Genomic DNA, 18,603 nt, shown 5'->3' on the forward strand with positions numbered 1-18,603 from the left:
TACTATTACGATTTATATTATTTATTTTTCTCAGTACTCGCATACATTAAAACTAAATGTGTCCTCTGCATTAACCATAGACTGTGTTTAACCCAGCCGCAAGTGGGGACCAAATCTGGTTCCAAATTACGTTTTACAACCTGAGATCCAAAACACATATTTCTGTTATAAAACAATACTTTTAATAACATAGCCGTACAGTAGGCTAACAGTGTAATACTGTTACCGATACAGTAAACATTAGGCTATTTAAATAAATGAAGAACGAAAAAAATAAATGAACGAACTGTATGCCAATAATTGCCTTAGCCCAGATGTTCCCATCATTGCTCCTATTATTTTCACTATTCGGATAAATTGAAAACTAATATAAAAAAACAATTCGGTGCTTGCTTGCAACTATTTTCCAAGCAAAGTAACGTGCACGATTTTATCATGTGTAACGTTACTGTTTAAAACGGCGGATAAAGCAGCTTCATCATGGCAACTTGACAACAGCTAAGCTAAGCTAGGCTAGTATTTACAGCATCCGGTGACTTTTCAGAGTTGTTGTGCCACCGTGGTCGGCCAGTTTCTTGTCGCATATTTGGCACACTTCCTTCTTCTTACCGTCGTCCAATTTAAAATGGTCCCACACAGCTGAAGTCTTCGGCCATTTTGTGTTCAGGTGGTGTGAAACGAGGTGAAGCGAGGTGAAGCGTGCCGTTTGCATTCGTGACTGTGAGTGAACGCGATGTCAGGATCCTGCACAGGCTGAATATTGTATATATTTCCGCATTTTAAACAGTGCAATTCAAAAGTATAAATATAGTATAAGAATATGGCAATTCGCCTTTATTGATAGCATACAGGAAAAATAAATTGAAAAAAAAATAAAAAAACGAATATCCGAATAATGAAATTAAACCGCGAATAGTTGGTCAACGAACGAATATTAGAATAGTAGAATATTCGGGTACAGCCCCTACCAACTTGCAGGCTAAAAAAACACAAACACGGTCAGACGCTTGAGAATATCTCCAATACAAAAGACAGAATTGGTCACATCTTTATTTTAAGGGAGCTGAAATTTCACACTAATTCCCAATGTTCTGGGATGTGTAAGGCTGGCTTAACACCATGCACCATCCTTGGTTTCCATGACGACTGTGATCCCTGTATGATGATCGGATTCCCCACTATAGCTGTGAAAACACTCATCCCGCCTGATCCAAGAAGATTCTAACATGAAGACGAGTGTGTGACGATGAACAGGCGAGTGAAGAAATGCTTTGAGGCTGCAGGTCGGAGAGTCTATTCATACCTCCATATCAACCTCAGCTGTACGGTGAGGAGAAGGAGCCATCTACTGAACAAGAAGGATGGAGGAGGTGTTAGCAGCGCCCGCTAAACAATCCATTTGTGTGCACTTTGTTATTAGAGGAAGAAGAGCATTAGTGGGAAAAAGGAGAGCACTACATGTAATGTGAAATAAGGAGAAGCACCAGGAGCCATTTGGTTCGTGGGTTTGTATAGAAAGTATTACGCTCTTTTTTACAGATAGCCTATTTTGTTTAGTTTTTTCCTAGTATAAAGCAACTAGAAGCCCATTGAGATGTAGGGCACTTTGAAAGCTGCAGTTTGGTTTGTTTGTCAAACCAAGGACAACAATGTCATATAAAATCCTGGGGTTGGTCTAGTTTGTTTTACTTTGGAGAGCCACATTTGATTAGTGCAGCAACTATTTCCGTTACCGATTAATCAGAAGATATTTTTTACTTTTTTTGCAAATAACTGATATTTGTTTTGTCTATGAAAGTAAAATTATTTGCCATTACCTCTTCCCAGATCCACACAGACATCCTCAAATGTCTTTCTTTATTCAACCAAAAGTCCAAATACCCCAAATATTTAGCTAATGACTAAACTATAGATTATCTAAATAAATATCTTTGTTGTCAAACAACTAAACGATTAATCTACTAGTCATTTCAACTCTAGTTGTTGGTATTGACTTTCTTACCATCCTAAACAAAGTGAACTATGCAGTATGAGCAAACTTTTTTTATGTATTTTTTATCCAACCAAACACGTTAATCCTTAATTTTCAAGAGATCTTTGGCTGGAAATAAATACGTTATGAAAGTATATACAACACAACTAAAAGAGAGTGAGAATGTGGGCTACAAAAGATCATATTCCCCGTAAAGCTAAATGTTTTCCAGAAGAAACTGGATAACAGACGATTCAGAGATTTTAATTGCATTCTTTTTGTTTCCAGACGCTTTTTTTTACAAACTGAAGCTGAGACAGGAAAGGCTGGACTGCGTCCATTCTTTTCCCGGCCACAGTCTTTGCCTTTCACATTTCTCTCCAGCTCAGCGTATGACACCTATAGATCCTCTCTCCTTTGCACAAGACAAATGACCTTATTACTGCAGAGGACCATTCCAAATAGGATCATGTCAGGCGTGGCAAACCGCCTCTGAGAAAACACACACCATTGTTTCTCTGGGAAACCATCAAAAGCACATTTTTATATCCAGACGTTTACTAGAGAGCACCTTATGCTGAGGCTGAGATACTGCTGAGGGCATGAATCACCATAATGACGTGTTTCTGTGTACTGACGGAGATATGCCTGCAGGGCTCTGGTTTACAGTGTGTGTGTGTTTGTGTGTACGGGCTTTTGCCCCTGTGTTGTCATAGCACTAAGGGGGCAAGAGAGACAGCCCAGGCACACAATGTTCTCCCTTGTGGGAAATGAGTGTCCACATGCATAATTACAGGATCGGATAGGATTCATTTTCCTCGGTACATACAGACCTGAGGCCCTCTATATTATCTACAGATCACTCGAACTTACCTCGTTAAATAATTAATGTTTCCAGCTGTGTGTGAGTGAGAAGGTGTGATGCTGTGCGAGGATCCGAGCATTTCGGTGCCAGGTTTTTATTTTTTATAATTAGTCTTATGCAATTTTAATTACGGTAACTTTGATGCTTCAAAGGTCACACATCTGAGTCCTTTTTAAAAAGTGGAGCTCATTGATTTGGATCTGAACGGATCCCCTTAGAACTGAAGAGGCTAATGGGCTCAATATATAGCAGCCAATCACAGACCATCAAGCCTGATTGTAATGGCAGACCTTAATGGCTGGACTGAGGCTAATAGACCAATCATGGACATGCAATCAACAGGTGGATTTAAAAATAATCAAATAAAAAAACATGAGATGGTAAACAAACTTTTTTAGACAAAATAAATCACACAATACACTTTTTTATTCATCAACTAACTTTTAAAGTAACTTTAAAAGTAAAATTGTATTTAAAATGTAAAAAATGTGCTTCTATCTTTGTATTTGTCCATATCCACCTGAATATATATCTGACAAAGAAATACATTTTGAGACATCACTTCGGACTTTTAGATGCTTTAAATCATATTTCTACAGACATTTCCAGCATTTCAAAAATAACTCAATTGTCTCAAACTGTCAATAACAACTTGGGTGTTTTTTTGTTGTAAAATATAGAAAGTCTGCTGCAAAAAACAACGGGTAAACCTTCCGGGTGTATATGTCCTTCACAGATTTAGCCCAGTCAAAGTTGTTCTCCTCTGAGAGACTCTCCAGATTATTCACGCCGGGTTCGGCCCCTCGGGTCAGCCCGGCCCCTCACTCAATGTTTATGCAGCATGTCAACACCTGACAGAGGACCCAGCAGTGCTGACAGTCCGTTCCCCTTTGCCTGATCAGTGAGGACTGTTGGCCCTCAGCTGAAGGTCAGGACAGGGCGCGCGCACACTCACTCACACACACACACACACACACGCACACACCCACGCGCATGCACACCCTCATTGACATGATAATCAGGCCAATTTAGGAGCAGATTTATGGAGGAACCAGCAGACATCTGGAGGCAGCTGGAGGATGTTGTGAGTAGTCCAATTAGACAGAAATGTCAGTTTGTTTAAAACGTAGCAGCGGATCATAATATCTGAAGATCAAAGCATTTGCTGAGGATATTCCTGCTTATATTATTCAGACGATCTCATATTTATAAAAAAAACACAACGTGAATGCTCGAATTACTAGTGAATAATCAGAATGTGTCCGATTTGGGAAGCTTTAGTGATGGTTTTACATTAGTATCATTTCAACTAACGGTTATCAATTAATCGTTTGGTCCATAAAGGTCTTTTTCAAAGTCCACAAGCCAAAGATATTCTGTTAATAAGGTATTCAATAGAGAAAAGCAGGACATATCACCTTGTATTCAACAACCCTCTCAAAGCGACAGCAGCCTGTGTAGGGAAACGTGACATCACTGCATCTAGAAGGAAACAATGAGCCAGACTCATTGACATGCATTTCCCCCCCGGCTGGCGTCACAGCCAAGTGCCACCAGATAAGCTCAGATTCTCCTATATGCTTTCACTGCTCATGTGAGAGCTATACACAATGGTTCCCCGTGTCTCGGCTAAGCTCTTTAACAGAGACAAAGCGGTTGTCATTTCTCCTAACACCATCTAATTCCCTTGAATGTCACAGGAACACATTCGGCAAGTGCTGAATGGAAGCAACAGTGTCGAGCTGCTGTTTCCCTATTTGGTGTTTTTTGACCCCTTGGCTTCTGTATATTCTTCCTCACATGATAACATCACAACGGTTGTATTCAGTAGCACACGTTCACCCATGTCCTTTAGTTTTCTAGTTCTCCATGAGGCAAAAGTAAAACGTTGTATTATTACTATAGCAGTGAGTCACAGATCACTACTGCCTTAATACTACAGCTGTCGCTTGTAATCAATCAGCACATCGTTACTGACATCCTGAGTAGATTTCTTTCTCCCCCTCTTGCTTCTCGCTCGCAGTAGTGCCTTCGTACAGGAAAGTCAGTTCTTAGCGATATTTCCCTGCCCTCCCTCGTGAGATAACTAACAGCTTGGTCAGTCAAGGGTTATCAGCTGCAGATGGCTGGAGACAATAAACATGATCAAACATGGGGGTGGGTATTTTGAGGCAGCAAGTCTTACGCCAAGTCATAGTATAACGCTATGATGCCCTTTTTGCAAGTTGTCCTTATTTTCTTTCCCACTCACATCTTTAGGTTTTCATCAGTTTGACGGACAGGTTTAAGGCTAGACATAATGACTCATAAGCAGCCATATGTGATTGAATAGCTCATGAATAACAGCGCAGGCACAGCTTCTATGCCAACTATAAACAATCGGACTTGTGTAATGAGATGTGTGCGCTGCCCCTCAGCATTAATGGCTCCTATAAATCACCTAAGTATCTGACTAATGCTGAGCTTCAGCCTCTCTCTCTCTCTCTCCCTACAGTGAGCCACCTTAAAGTTTCCTGTCCGGTAATGTTGATTTATTCTGTTTACCTGCGTGCACTCATTACAGAGAATGGCCGCTTTCATTTCAGCAGACAACGCCTTGGAGTTGAGGGGCTGACCTCGATCTGTCTCTTTCTTCTCACGGTTTTCAGTGAGCTCGTGCAGGGAAACAACAATTATATTTCACTCAGTTGATTGCTCGGCAGCATATATAATATCGCATGTCGCTTTTTATAGATCCCTGGAAATAAATCGCAGTAAATAGCATCTCCATTTGCGTGATGATTGTGAAGGAGAGGGTCCCACTTCAACTACAATGCTGCCTGATTGTATGCTCCTTAGCATCAGCACATATACCTCGTGCAGGGCTTGCATCATTTAAATCTTCTTCATTCATAGATAATATCTCCAAGAGAGCATTTATTCTTATATTCTCGTCCAGCTGTTAATCCTCGTCTTTCTCCTGATCCCCTCGCTTAACACAGATGGCAAATCTGGGGAACAACTATGCCACTTATGTGCCTTTTTGTGCAGTTAGGTAAAGTTGTGTTGACGTCCCTGATTAGGCATGATGGCGGCTTCTCTGTTGTACTTCAATGAGTGTAATGAAAGTGAAGAACAAGCTGCTTTCATACAGCAGCTGGAAGGCTTAACGTGCAGTAATAAAATAATTCTTTGCTCGACATAAGAGGCGATCCATCTTTATAATCACGGCCAGTCAGAGCTGAATGCACTATCAGCGGCAATTTCATACATTCCATTTGAGCTAATCATACTCGCTCCATTCCTATTTTCTACTTAAGTCAAAGGGACCAAACTGATTAAGGAGATATTGTTAAACAAGCTACAAATCTTTATGAGTCATTCTATTACAAGACCGATATAATACAAGGTCAGACGGCTGAATACAAGAGTTGGAATGTGTCTTTATTTGGTACCTTTCATTTGTCATACTTTCATACATAATAAAATCAATACCTTGAGTTGTTCAACATGATGCTTTATTGAGTATTAACAAATACTCAATAACGTATTCTCCTGCATCATGTTCCCAAACGTGTACTGTAGGCCTGGCGGTCACAATGTGTAACATGTACTGCTCAGACTACAAATGGAAGAGACAGAAGAAAGCACAAAAAGGGAAAACCCTTTAGCGCTTGGCCTTGCCACTCCCTCCTACACTGATCTCAATGGAGCTCCGTAATGGACCAATTTCAGCTCTCAAACCAGTCCCTTCATTCATGTACTCCGGTCTCTTGGCCAGATTGCACAGGCCTACGGAGAGCCCCCCCCCCCCCCCCCTCGCAGGCAGGATACAATGAAAGAAGATGGTCATGTTTCTGGAAAGGCGCAGCAGAGAGCCCACATTATGGATGCTAATGGACTGTTTGTGTGCACGGCTCCCTCCACGCCTCATATTAGTAGTTCTGAGTTCCCAGTGAGCTGCACCTCACTCCCAAGGTCACAGGGGCTTGGTTAGAGAGGGCAGGCCCCCGCTCAGAGTATGTGGGTCCCCCTGGTGGAGCTGGACAGGTCTGAACGCAGCGAGATGTGAGTTAATAAGCTCTCAGGCTGACGGGAGGAGGACAAAAGGGAGCTGCAGCCTCGTATTCAGAGCGTGACGGGGGGGGGGGGGGAAGCATGTGTTGTTAATTAAACAAATGTTGGAGAAAGAAATGTAAGAATCAGAGAAGCCTGAGGGTGAAAATACATATTTAATAACAGCAGTTTAAATGCACTTTATATTCCCATAATTGTTGTTGTCTGTGCCTTTTATATAGAAGGGTTGGAAAGCTATACGGCTATTATGCTTAGTGCTGCTGTGTATTCAAGAAATGGAAGTAATGCATGCATGTCTGTTACCCACAGTTTAATGAATATTTATTATTCTTTATGTCAGACAAACATATATTAGAGGAGCTGTATTTTGTTCATAATTGGTTATAGGAATAATAGGTCCACTGCTGCTTCTGGTGGTGCACAGTAATCCTATCCTAAGGGCTATAGGGAGAAATACAAACAGTAGCACATTGACTTAAAACATATCAATGCACAAGGAAAGAGTGACCATTGGCTGGTATAAGAACTAAGGAACTAGAGCAGGTTTAAGCTGAGTATGAGCAGCGGCGGCGGTATTGTCAGAAATAATTAGTTTATTTATTTGATCTTGATTTAACTAAGGAATCTCTTGAGACACATTATTTAGAGAGAGACATGGGCGAATCGCAGCGTCAATTGCTAACATGAAAACACACACAGTCAGATTATAACATGTAGAGAATAAAACACTACCTGAACAACAGAAACAAAACGAAGAAAAGATAGCCTTGCTTGGTCAAACAATTGTTTGTTGAGTGCAGTGTTTGAATGCCTACAGTATGGCCCTTAATAAACTCTGCCGTGTGGATTATTCCAAGATGAGGGTGTTTAATAAGCAGATGCTTTTTTGCTAGTTAAGAAAAGACTTAAAATAGACTCTCGGGACTTATACAAAATGTGATAATTAAGAATGCCTCACTGTCTTTATTTAATGATTTGAGAATGTACTTGCGAGTTTGGAAAAGTTAGACAATTAATTTTCAGACCTTGAAAAGTGAAAAGCAATGTGTGTGAAAGTGTCATTTTAAAGCTACTTTGCAGCCTAATGCTGTCGCCACACGAGTCCTGTCAGTCGGGGACCAGCAGGGAGGGTTTGGATGTTGGCGTGTTTCTGTGTGCTCTGATCTCCGCTGGGCCCTTGAGTTTGGCTCCGTGTGGCGGCCTCTTCTCTGTCTGATCGGATTGGGCCCCAATTGAATGACACAACTGTTTGCCCAGCGGAGGCCGACTGGCATTAAGCTGGTGCCAAACTGGCTCTGCTGAGACGTCTCACTGGGAGAATATCCCTCCATCCAGCTCCACCTCCCAAATCTCCTGCTGTTTACCAAAAATAAGATTATCACAGCAGCACACCCTGCCTCACATTGTCACGTCTCATAATTTGTATTATCAAATAGCACCCATGCTTAGTTAATTCAATTAAAATGTTCAAGTGTCCTGATTTTAATAAGACATTTAGACAAATCAGGCCAAAACTGACAGGGTGGTAAACAGCTAAAGACAATTGACTGCTTTTGCTTATGCTTCATTTCCTCATTATAGATCTAGTCAGTGCATCATGGGGAGCTGCCAAACGCATTGATAGTGGTGGATTAGCATCCCCTCTAGACTTCCTCTTTGTGTTGTTGTTTAGAGACTTTCCAGCTGCAGCGCTTTCTACCCAGAGTCGGGAAAATGGAAAGCGTCAGGGTAGATTGTTGCCGGGGACGGCTGTCAGGAAGAATCGCACACTGAAGCCGGCGAGCCCTGACATGCCGTCCTCCATAAGAAGAAAGTAATTGGCCCCCTAATTGCTCTCAGAGGTATGTCTCTCCCACCGAGCCAGTTCCCTTCAGACTCAGTACAAGTCCAGAGTCAGCCCTGTGTGATCCGACCTGAGCAGAGGAAAAGGCTTCCTCTTTCCTCCCTGTGCCATGAGAGTGCAGCCGCTCTGTCACTCTGTGTCTGCAGCCCCGTTTATCTCCCTCAGGGGGCACTCGCTTCTCCAGCCAAACACCCCAGTCACTGAGCCGTTCAATCAGACTCGGATCAATAGGAATTACACTTCTACTGGCGATGTAAGAGTCGTCACTGCAGACGCACCTGCACGATGTTGTCTTCAGCTTTAGTCTCTTCAAACTGCATTAAACAATCTGTTACGTACAACTCCACTTCTTTTGTAATTAGAGCTGAAATCCAACAGAAACACTTAAAGACATTTGAATTCTGTATCGGATGTAATTATATGGAACAAAGTCATGGTGATTTGCGTTTTTAGGCTTAAATCAGGCCTTATTCTATTTTGATCTATATATAGACATTTGTATTCATTGGGATAAACCCCTTGAGATGCACCATCTCGTTTTCAAGGGGGTCCCGAAACCCCCTTGAAAAAGTACTAAGTGGTGAGAAAGACAGTTTTCAAATTGGAATGTGATGAGTTTGGCTTCAAAGCCTCAAGAAGGTCAGTTTGTAAAGTTCCCCACCTGGATATACAATGAATATGCATCAGTGTTAACCACATGTCCCCCTAAAACTCAAAATTGTTGATTTTGCCCTGAACACTAAGCATTTTTAATGTTCTCCTTTAATCCTCAGCACGTTGACTTTAAAGAGTGGTTCATAGTTCTGCTCTGGATTTAAGTATGTAGACAAAAGGCTTAAGTGTTTGCAGCATCTGTTAGGCATCATCACGTTCATCATCTGTGAACGGTTGTGTTCTGCATCTCAATGAGCAAGCAAGTGAGTTCATGTTTGTTCTTAGTTTAGAGAAAGGTGTTGATGGAGCGGCTATAGACGTGGGAAAGGTAAAGTCAGAGACTCATGAGAAGCCATGACAGGGAGGTTTTCACTGGTGGGGGGGGGGCGGAGGATTCAAAAGCCTGCTTTGAATTGAGACGTGCAGTGAATTAGGATGTGTCTGTGGTTCTGGGCCGGGCCTGATCCACTGTGACAGGGAGGTGTGTCAGATGCAGTTCTCTGCAAAGTTACGCAGATCAGAGTTTACTTACTGGGTTTCTCTGGAGGCAGGATCCATCTCAAGTGCTGTGTAACTGAGCCGGCAGAGCCAAACAAAGTCACCACTTTGTACAAAATGGCTGCTGAAACATTCTTGGAAGGAGAGGAGTTGTTCTAACTGAAATATGTATACTGTTTTCCACCTTTCTTATAATGTGGGCTCATTACTTGTTGTTTGTTCATGTTTCTGTATGTTGTGTCTAAGGATCCACTGAAAACGACAGGGTTCATCGCAAAGGGTTTATCCTTAAATTGCTAATGTTTAGTTGTTTATTCTACAGGATATAGCCACGTAGAAATGTGCTTCTGCCAAATATTAACTTGATTAGGCCTTAAGCTGTGTTTAAATCACAAAACAGTCATCATTAATTAGTATTTTTTTAATTATTTTGTCACGATGCATACATGTGTCTTTGTTAAGTATGAAGAGCGCCTTTCCTCTACTACAGTAACACGTAAATCATAACTCTGGGTTACTTGATAAAATCAAACTGCTTGTTAGTGTTAAGTTACCGTGACAACAAAGAAAAATACAATGGTCATTTAGCTCCAGCTGAAGATCACTTTCCTCACCGGAGAAGCCTCTCTGCAGCCTCTTCAGCACCAAGGACAGCTCCCTAAAATTACAGATTTAGGGATCATATTATATTAAAAACACACTCAGTTAAATGATCATTACTAAAACTGGCCGTCTTGATTTAAAAAACAAATCCAACCCCACAGACCTCATTTACTTGAATCACAGGACCATGCAGAAGCAGAAGTCAGTGAAGCGTCGAAAGGACATGGGCAGCATGGACGTCTCGGACTCAGCCAGCAGAGATAATTATCATGTGGGCTGTTTCCTGGAGGAACTACCATACGTACCAGATGTTTGGGTTGGAGTCTTGTGTCTGCTTAAACTGAGATCATGATGAGTATGTCTCCAAGTGTCGACACTAGTAGTGAGTGGGTTAGAGGTTAGGTGTCTGAAGCGTTGCACCCGTATGTCTACATTAGAGGCGAGAGAAAGCTCAAAGAAAAGGCTTTGTATGTAAAATCCCAGGTTAAGCTGAAAGGATCAGGCAATTCGTTAACAACAGCCGTTATAATAACACGTAAATATATTTTAAAGTCGTTTTTAAAGCAGAGATCCAAACTTTCAAGCTGTTTCGCTAGTTTCACGTGTATGACTATATATGACTATATATATTGGTTTGTTCTAAGCAATTTAAAGATATCAAATTGCACCGTTTTTATATACCAGACAATAGCAATTGATTCCAGCCGACCTTGTGTGCTTGGAGAAAAAAAAGAGCGATCAAGGGTCAACTTTACACCTTTTAAAAGCTTGCAGGCAGCGATTATATTGTCACATTTATACCCTCTGTATATCGGCAGACATCCATTGTAGTGCTCCGTCTCTATATCGCTCTTTCATGGCCGCAGACTGTATTATTCAAGAGCAATTTCAACCCAATTCCGTGGGCTGTCTTGATATGCCTGCATCGCATCCCATTCTACAGACTTCATACTTGCAGGAATAGAAATATCTTTGATGGTATCAAGTCTGGAGTGTGTGCCATATGGAGGTCTCTGTAGCTAAAGCCCCATAACGAATATGCCATAGCCCATCTCTGAGCTATGGAGAGGATGATATATCAGAGAATGGAATATACAGACACATCTGTCTTTTCGCTCTCTTCCCCTTCCTGCTCCGTCTGTCTGTACCACTGGAGCTCTTCACAACCTGTGGTCACGGCGATACAAGCTCCATGTAAATGACAGAGAGGAAATCTAAAGCCATGCTAATGCAGAGGCTGAAAACGATAGGCTGAAATATTGTCGGTCACAATGCCCGTTTGTTTCAATGTCACCCTCACAATGTTATCTATCAAACTGCCACGACTGCCGACGAGTTGAGTCTCACTCTTCAGGCCACCATGGCACTGTGGAGAATGATTGAGGGACGCACGTTGTGTTAAATGGTAGTGCCAGCAAGATCCAATCTGACAGCTCACTCGGGTTCAAAGATAGAAAACGACGGCATGTTTTATTTTGCTGCCTCTTTCAAAGGTCAAATGCCTCTCACTGGATATCCATCAGGTGCCTTTGTTGTCAGTTTGTGCTGCTGATACAAAGAGCACAGCTTACTTTTATTTCACGACAATTATTAAGCTAGTTGGACATTGAGGCAACAGCAGATCAGTCCATGGGGACCTGGCTTTTGGAGGTTGGTTGTTCAGGTCCCCGAAGTACAGTTCCAGTTTGCCAATTAGCCTCTATGTTTATATAGAAGCTGCCCGTTGCTCATATTACACGGATGGTCCTACACTCGTTTCACTGTGTGTGCTGTGTTCATGTGTGATGGCTAAGAGTGGATACACATCCTCAATTTACATCCATTAAATATTGGAGAGCCTGTGGGCGTATGAAAGGATACCCAATGGGAAGAATGCTCTCTAATGGACGGACAAGGAGAACGGGAACACATCAAAGTGTGCGAGGAAACAGGCAACATGAGGAGATGCATGCATTATGGGTTTAAGTCAGAACGCCAATGTGAAAGCTAGCATATAAAGCGTAATCAGCCTAGTCATCTCATTCTCCCCCATTGTGCCGACGTTATCTATTTCACATCTGCTTAAAATGGCAGATCGGTGACACTTGGACTGTTATTTCCGAAGCTGAATTATTTGTCACCTTCTAATCACACTCTCGCATCACTCCATGACACCTTTATGGGCTTAGCAACCTGTCAGCGTGGCGTGTCTGTGTGATTGTGTGCATATTCAAAAGTAGGGGTTTCATGGATGCTGTGACTCAAATGTGAAATCCGACCGCCAATCTGTTGCAAGTGTCAATTAGAGTCAGGAAGTAGGTGTTTGTGGTGAAGAATATCGTCACCAGCTGATTTATTCCATCACTCTGAATCCGAATGCTGATGTTTGGTGACCTCGGAAATCACCCAAACTGAATTAGGGTCTGATACCGTGTAGTTTAGCCTCTCAGCATATACTCCTGAAACTCACTTCATTCCACTTTTAAGTGGAATCAGATAAGGAGTTGATAAGTTGTTTTTTCCCCTGAAAATGTCAGTAAAAGTTCAAATGTGTTTTTGGGCTACTGCAGGAAAAGGATGAGATGCCTCTACAAAGCTTCAAATAATGCTTCCTGTTGCATTTAGAATCACTTCACAATTTAACTCTCAAAAGATGATACGATACAGGAACCTCAACTTTAGACCAAAACATATGAAAAGCACAGAACAGAAATGATTTTAGATATGTTTTAACGCTGTTATATATGTTACCTGCATAGTTAGAAAATGTGCCATTCCTCTCTTATGCAAAATGCTTTTGAGGACCAGCCCTTAAGAAACAAAGTACTTCTTTATACACATCTCTTCAATAGCAAAATGGTCATCAGTTGTTCAAACTATGCTTAAAGTCCTTATGTCCTCCTCACCCCACCATTGTTGTAATACTGTGAGGTGTGCAGCAACAAAGCCTTTCTAAAGAATGTGCCTGCGTCTGCATTCATAATCAATCGCAGAACAAAATGTATTTTGAATCACTTTTTCCAGCGATAAATCTGATGAGACAGCTCTTATTCCTCCACTTACTCACCCGTTGCTTTTACATTTCTTGTTTGCGCCAATTCAAGACAACATCATCAGTAAACTGCACACACTCCACACTTGAACAGAATGAAAAGGTCAGCTGCCAAGTGTCTGGAAAGAGCACTTGAAGGGCCGTCTGTTTGAGAACTTGAACAGCTCTAGGGACGCGTCTTTTGACATGGACTCCGTAGACAATGACTAAGGGCTATGTCAACAAGTAGGGAGGTGCAGCGGCTCCATCTGCTACGTCAACTGTAACCGAGGAAACAACTAACAAGGAACAGGAAACAAAACCTCCCACTTCCTCTCCATGGACATTTCCCAGATCTACAAACATTTACAGAAAGTCTTTATTTGTAATGTGGGGACTCATTTGTGAAACAACGATGAATAGTGAGAAACTGGATCTGATGACGATACCGAGTTGTTCCATTAAAAGGCTTGGCCAAGGAGAAACTGAAAATATACAATACAAGCAAATCCAAGTATGCAGTCGCATTTGAAGGCACCATCGATACTGCAGTCCACCCATTCTCTGTCCCCATGTATCCTTAACAGCAATACACATCTTTATCTCAAAATGAATCATTCCGATGGCTCCACAAATCCTAGTCGTGAACATCGGTATCTCCTCGACCTTGCATACCAACGCACACTGTCTTAACTCTTATCGGTTATGGGCAGCTTTGCACGTTAATACGAATATATTTTTTGGGGGATAAACTTTAAGGCTGTGTACATTTAGATACATTCATATAAGAGATATGAAATCGCTCACACGTTACTTAACACTAATGACCTTTAGTATTCTATTAGTTGCTGCCTTTTGTATAAGTCCCAACTTCGCAGAATAATTCCCCTCCTGATTACTTGCCTTGATAAAGCGTGTCAGTGTGGCAGTGCCCCGCGGGGGGCAGGTTCTGCAGAGGCAGGCGTGAAAGAGTGGGCAGGAAGCTTAAGAAGGTAAATGAGATCAAAGCGATGTTGTGTATGAGCATGTACTCAAAAACATTATCCTTTCTTATGACAACTAGATGAACCGATATATAATTGAGAGATTATTTACAGAATGAAGTACTCTCTAAAGCCCCTTGGAGTCTATTGCCCTGCTCTAAGGGTCAGTCCTTGAACGTTAAAACCCCACATAGCCTCCCTTTTCGGGTATGACTCACCTACCAGTAGTCGCAGCATGGCCCCTGGCCTCGCCTCTACATCAGACTGATTCCAACAGACACCACTCCCCAGGCGCTGCTATATTAGCCCCGACCCTCGACCCCCTCCCCGCTGCCCCCTCCAGCCTCGCTGGAAACTAAGCACGCAACCAGGGCTAACAGTCGCTAAATGTGGGGGGTGGGTTTTTTAAGATCCTTCAAACTGTATCTGTAATGGGAAACAGAAAAGGAGCCAGTAACTGTAGTGAAATAAGACCGTACAGATCCCCAGCAGTTGCTGAGTGAGTGAATGGTAAGTCATGTGCATTTGAAGGCTAACCAAAGCTAAATGTTTAGATTGTGAAATATGTTCTCTTCTTTGCTGAAGGCTTTGCTTTTTTGATAGAAAATCAGTTAATGTAACACTAGATTGGAATCTGGAAGTGTAGCAATGGTTTGAGAAGGAATAATGATGTTGTATCACAAAATGGAAACCTTATTTATCCCATGAAATAATTGGAAAAGTGCCCGCTTTGTGTGTCTTTTCACCCTTCATTAAATAATAGGTTTATGTATCCCCCTGAGGGCAATTACACCTCGCAGCTCAAACATTGATGATAATAATAATAATAATAATAATAATAATAATAATAGCTTGGATTTATATAGCGCCTTTCAAGGGACCCAAGGTCGCTTGATGATAAATAAAAAAAGCAAAAACAAAAACATTAATGAAGAAGATTTTTTATTAATAAACAAATACATAAATATTAGGTAAAAATATCAATTTTAATACAATTAAAATAAATTGTGACTTCAATAACTTTGCTGTTAAATTGTCTCAATATTGATTTAATCATAGAAACATGATTTAGTGCCAGATTCAGCATCCCAAAGTATGAACTCTACTCTTCACCCTCCTCTCTACTCCACTGCCTCTCATTCAGCCCCAGGCTAACAGACTCATTTTCCAGTGGGTGTGCGATGTTTGTCATACAAACAGACCGAACATATCCACCAACGACTCGGCGGTGTGTCAGAGCTCCTCTGTACAAAGAACAAGAGTAGATGATAAGAGCCGCTGAGTTCTGGGGCCCCTGAGTCCCTCTCCCCGGCTTCTTTTTCTAACTTTCCTCCGCGCTTTGGAAGCAGTAATTGAAAATGGGGGAATCTTTGTGCGCTGGCTTAATAGAGCCGTCATGCCTTTGCTGCAAAGCGGGGTTAATAACTTTGTCCAGTTCCATTACCCCCTGAGATTGGCTCCAGGTGAGTAAGGAGACTGCACTGGACAAGGGAAGGTGGCCCGGGGCCTCCTCTGCCTCCTTTTATCTCTGCAGGCAGCTCACCTAACAATCCTTTACGTGACTTATTATTATTATTATATGCATAAAAGCCTCCCTCCTTGTGTGTATTTATGGTTGACCACAATGTCTGGGAATCCTCTCGCAAATGAGTTTCCAGCAGATGGTGGTGACTGACAGCCAGTCGTTCATTGTCCAGTTCACTAACTCCTGTCCTCCTCATGCACTTTACTAAAGTGTAGCAGCACTGTCAGGATTTCCACTGCATTCATCATTTCAACTAGTTGGACTTTTCTGCCTCTGATGTTCTTGTCAGTTCATTGGGCTGAGCAGGTTTCATATGTGGCTTGTGTTTGCTGCCAGTAGACTCCATAAAAGATGTCTTTTTCTTGTTCATGTGATACAGCAATGGCATGGCAATTGGTCTGCTGCTGATGGAGAGAGAACAGACGGGAAAGAGGGAGAGGAATCTGAGAGTTCATCCGAGGTGGAGGCTTCATACGTGAATTTCATTTCATTTTCATTTCAAACCTTTATTTATACAGATGAATCCCATTGAGATCATTGATCTCTTTTTCAAGGGAGACCTGCTATGCTCCAACAGACAGCTACGCTTGAATGCACCACGTAGTCATGTTCTTGGATGTAGCTTTGGTTAACTGAAGGGCTGCCATTAGGGAAGCAGATACTTAACACTCCATCTGCAAATGTCCATTACTTTTTGTAGTTTGCTTGTAATCTGAGAAGAAAATGACTTTTTCTATTCTTATTTTATAAGTTTATTTTATGTAAATTAACACAGAATTTAAAATACAGCAGTTAAAACATTGATATTTGTGTGAGATGTAAAAGGAGCTCTTCCTAATTCAAGCACTTCTCAACAACAGGACGTAAGATCTGAACCCTTTATAACACGTTAACAATTCTGCCATAAACTATAGCACATCGTTTCCTTATCAATAACCTTTTTATTAAGTTTCGACAATGCATAATCAAGGTTTGGCATTTAGCAATGTAAACCACATGTATATATGCATATACAAATGAGACAATGGTTTGTACTGTTTATATGTACAAAGATAAAAAGAAAGAACACCGAAAAACCCAAACAATGACTAAAATAGTTCCCTCCATCCACTGCCAGTGAGCCTCAAACACCAATATTCATCAGAAATGTTGTTAAATGAATATATTTGCTTGTAATACATACAGTATGCATATACAAACATGCAACATACACATATACTGTATACACACACATACATATACCGCAGATAAGCTATACCAATAACAGATCGTTTTACCGAGTGTACACATAGTTTTAAGGGCAGACCTGCAGGGCACTTTACTTCTAAGTATGCCACATGCAAAACAAAATCCCATTCAATAAAGATTACTTGAGTCATAATTGTTGGATAACAAAATGGTCTATAAAGCATGGAATTACCTTTTAAATCTAATTTATCAGCTTAATATCTCCCCAGTTGGAGCACGCTATTGTGCATGCATCTCACACTTCCAGCACTCCCTTTGGATCAAACAAGTGTCCTTTATATTATTATTCTTTTATCCAGATCTAAAAAGGCCCTACCTACGTTTCCTCCTGAGGATACTTTAAACAGGAATAAGCTTTCTTTAAACCGTAAATAAACCTACAAATAGTTTAACATTTCTTGGCAACTTACCGGTAAATAATCAAGACGGTTAGTGTCATAAAGCACATTATATGACTTCATTAGCAATTCATTATTGTGAGCGGAATACAAAGGACTCACTCTGGATTCAAATCAAAGTGTGCTTCAGCTGCTGTAACAGAGAAGAGTCTTCATTTGTGTCTGACTCTTTAGTCAGAACCCTGCTATTGATCCTGACTATTGATCTCTGCAGCACGGAGGCATTTGTGAGTCTCTTCATGCTTTGACTAAACATTAATGACCCTCTACTGTGAGTCTGCTCCTGTTTAAAAAGTAAAAACTCCGCCTTTACTGAAGTCATTGACATGACCAATTTACTTACTTCACTTAGAGAATGGTTCGATTATTTGATAGCAGCTTCTCGAAAAAATAACGTTTCAACAAATGTATATAAATATATTTAACTGATTTATGAAATTAGACTTTTCTTATTGACTCAATCCGATGTTCATCTGGTGCCTGTGCATTCATGAACTCAATTGGTATAAATTGGTTTGACATATAACAACTGCCAAACCATTTCCCCCCCGACAACTAGCAGATCATTCTTGATAAAATGGGTTTAATTGGTCATTTACTGGGTGATTAACTCATGAAACCCAATCAAATAACAAGAGGGACATTATATTGGCAAAAGGCCATCTGTGTTAGGCTCCCCTTACTGTACAGCACGGTTCAGCTGTGATCTATGGGATGTATTGAGTTTGGTGACGGAATGGGCATTAGACCTCGGTTGGGCTGATTTTTGGCAGGTGTATTACTTCCTCAAACAGTGCGAGATGTAACACCCGGCACACTGGAAAATAAGCCAAAAGTGGAACCAGTGAGGAGCTTAGCAATCCACATGATACCTACATGCTGTCCAAATCTGAGCTCAAGACAAGGGGGGGCATCTTCAACATCTCCAAATATGCTCAATCGATCCAT

At 41.3% G+C, this 18,603-nt stretch overlaps 1 protein-coding gene across 4 annotated transcripts in view; it reads left to right on the forward strand.

Moving 5' to 3' along the window:
- Positions 1–18,603, forward strand: part of syt1a (synaptotagmin Ia) — a 242,837-nt gene that overhangs the window by 171,008 nt on the left and 53,226 nt on the right. The window lies entirely within an intron of this gene.

This window comes from Pseudochaenichthys georgianus, chromosome 23 (assembly GCF_902827115.2).
Source record: "Pseudochaenichthys georgianus chromosome 23, fPseGeo1.2, whole genome shotgun sequence".
In the NCBI taxonomy this organism is placed as follows: Eukaryota; Metazoa; Chordata; class Actinopteri; order Perciformes; family Channichthyidae; genus Pseudochaenichthys; species Pseudochaenichthys georgianus.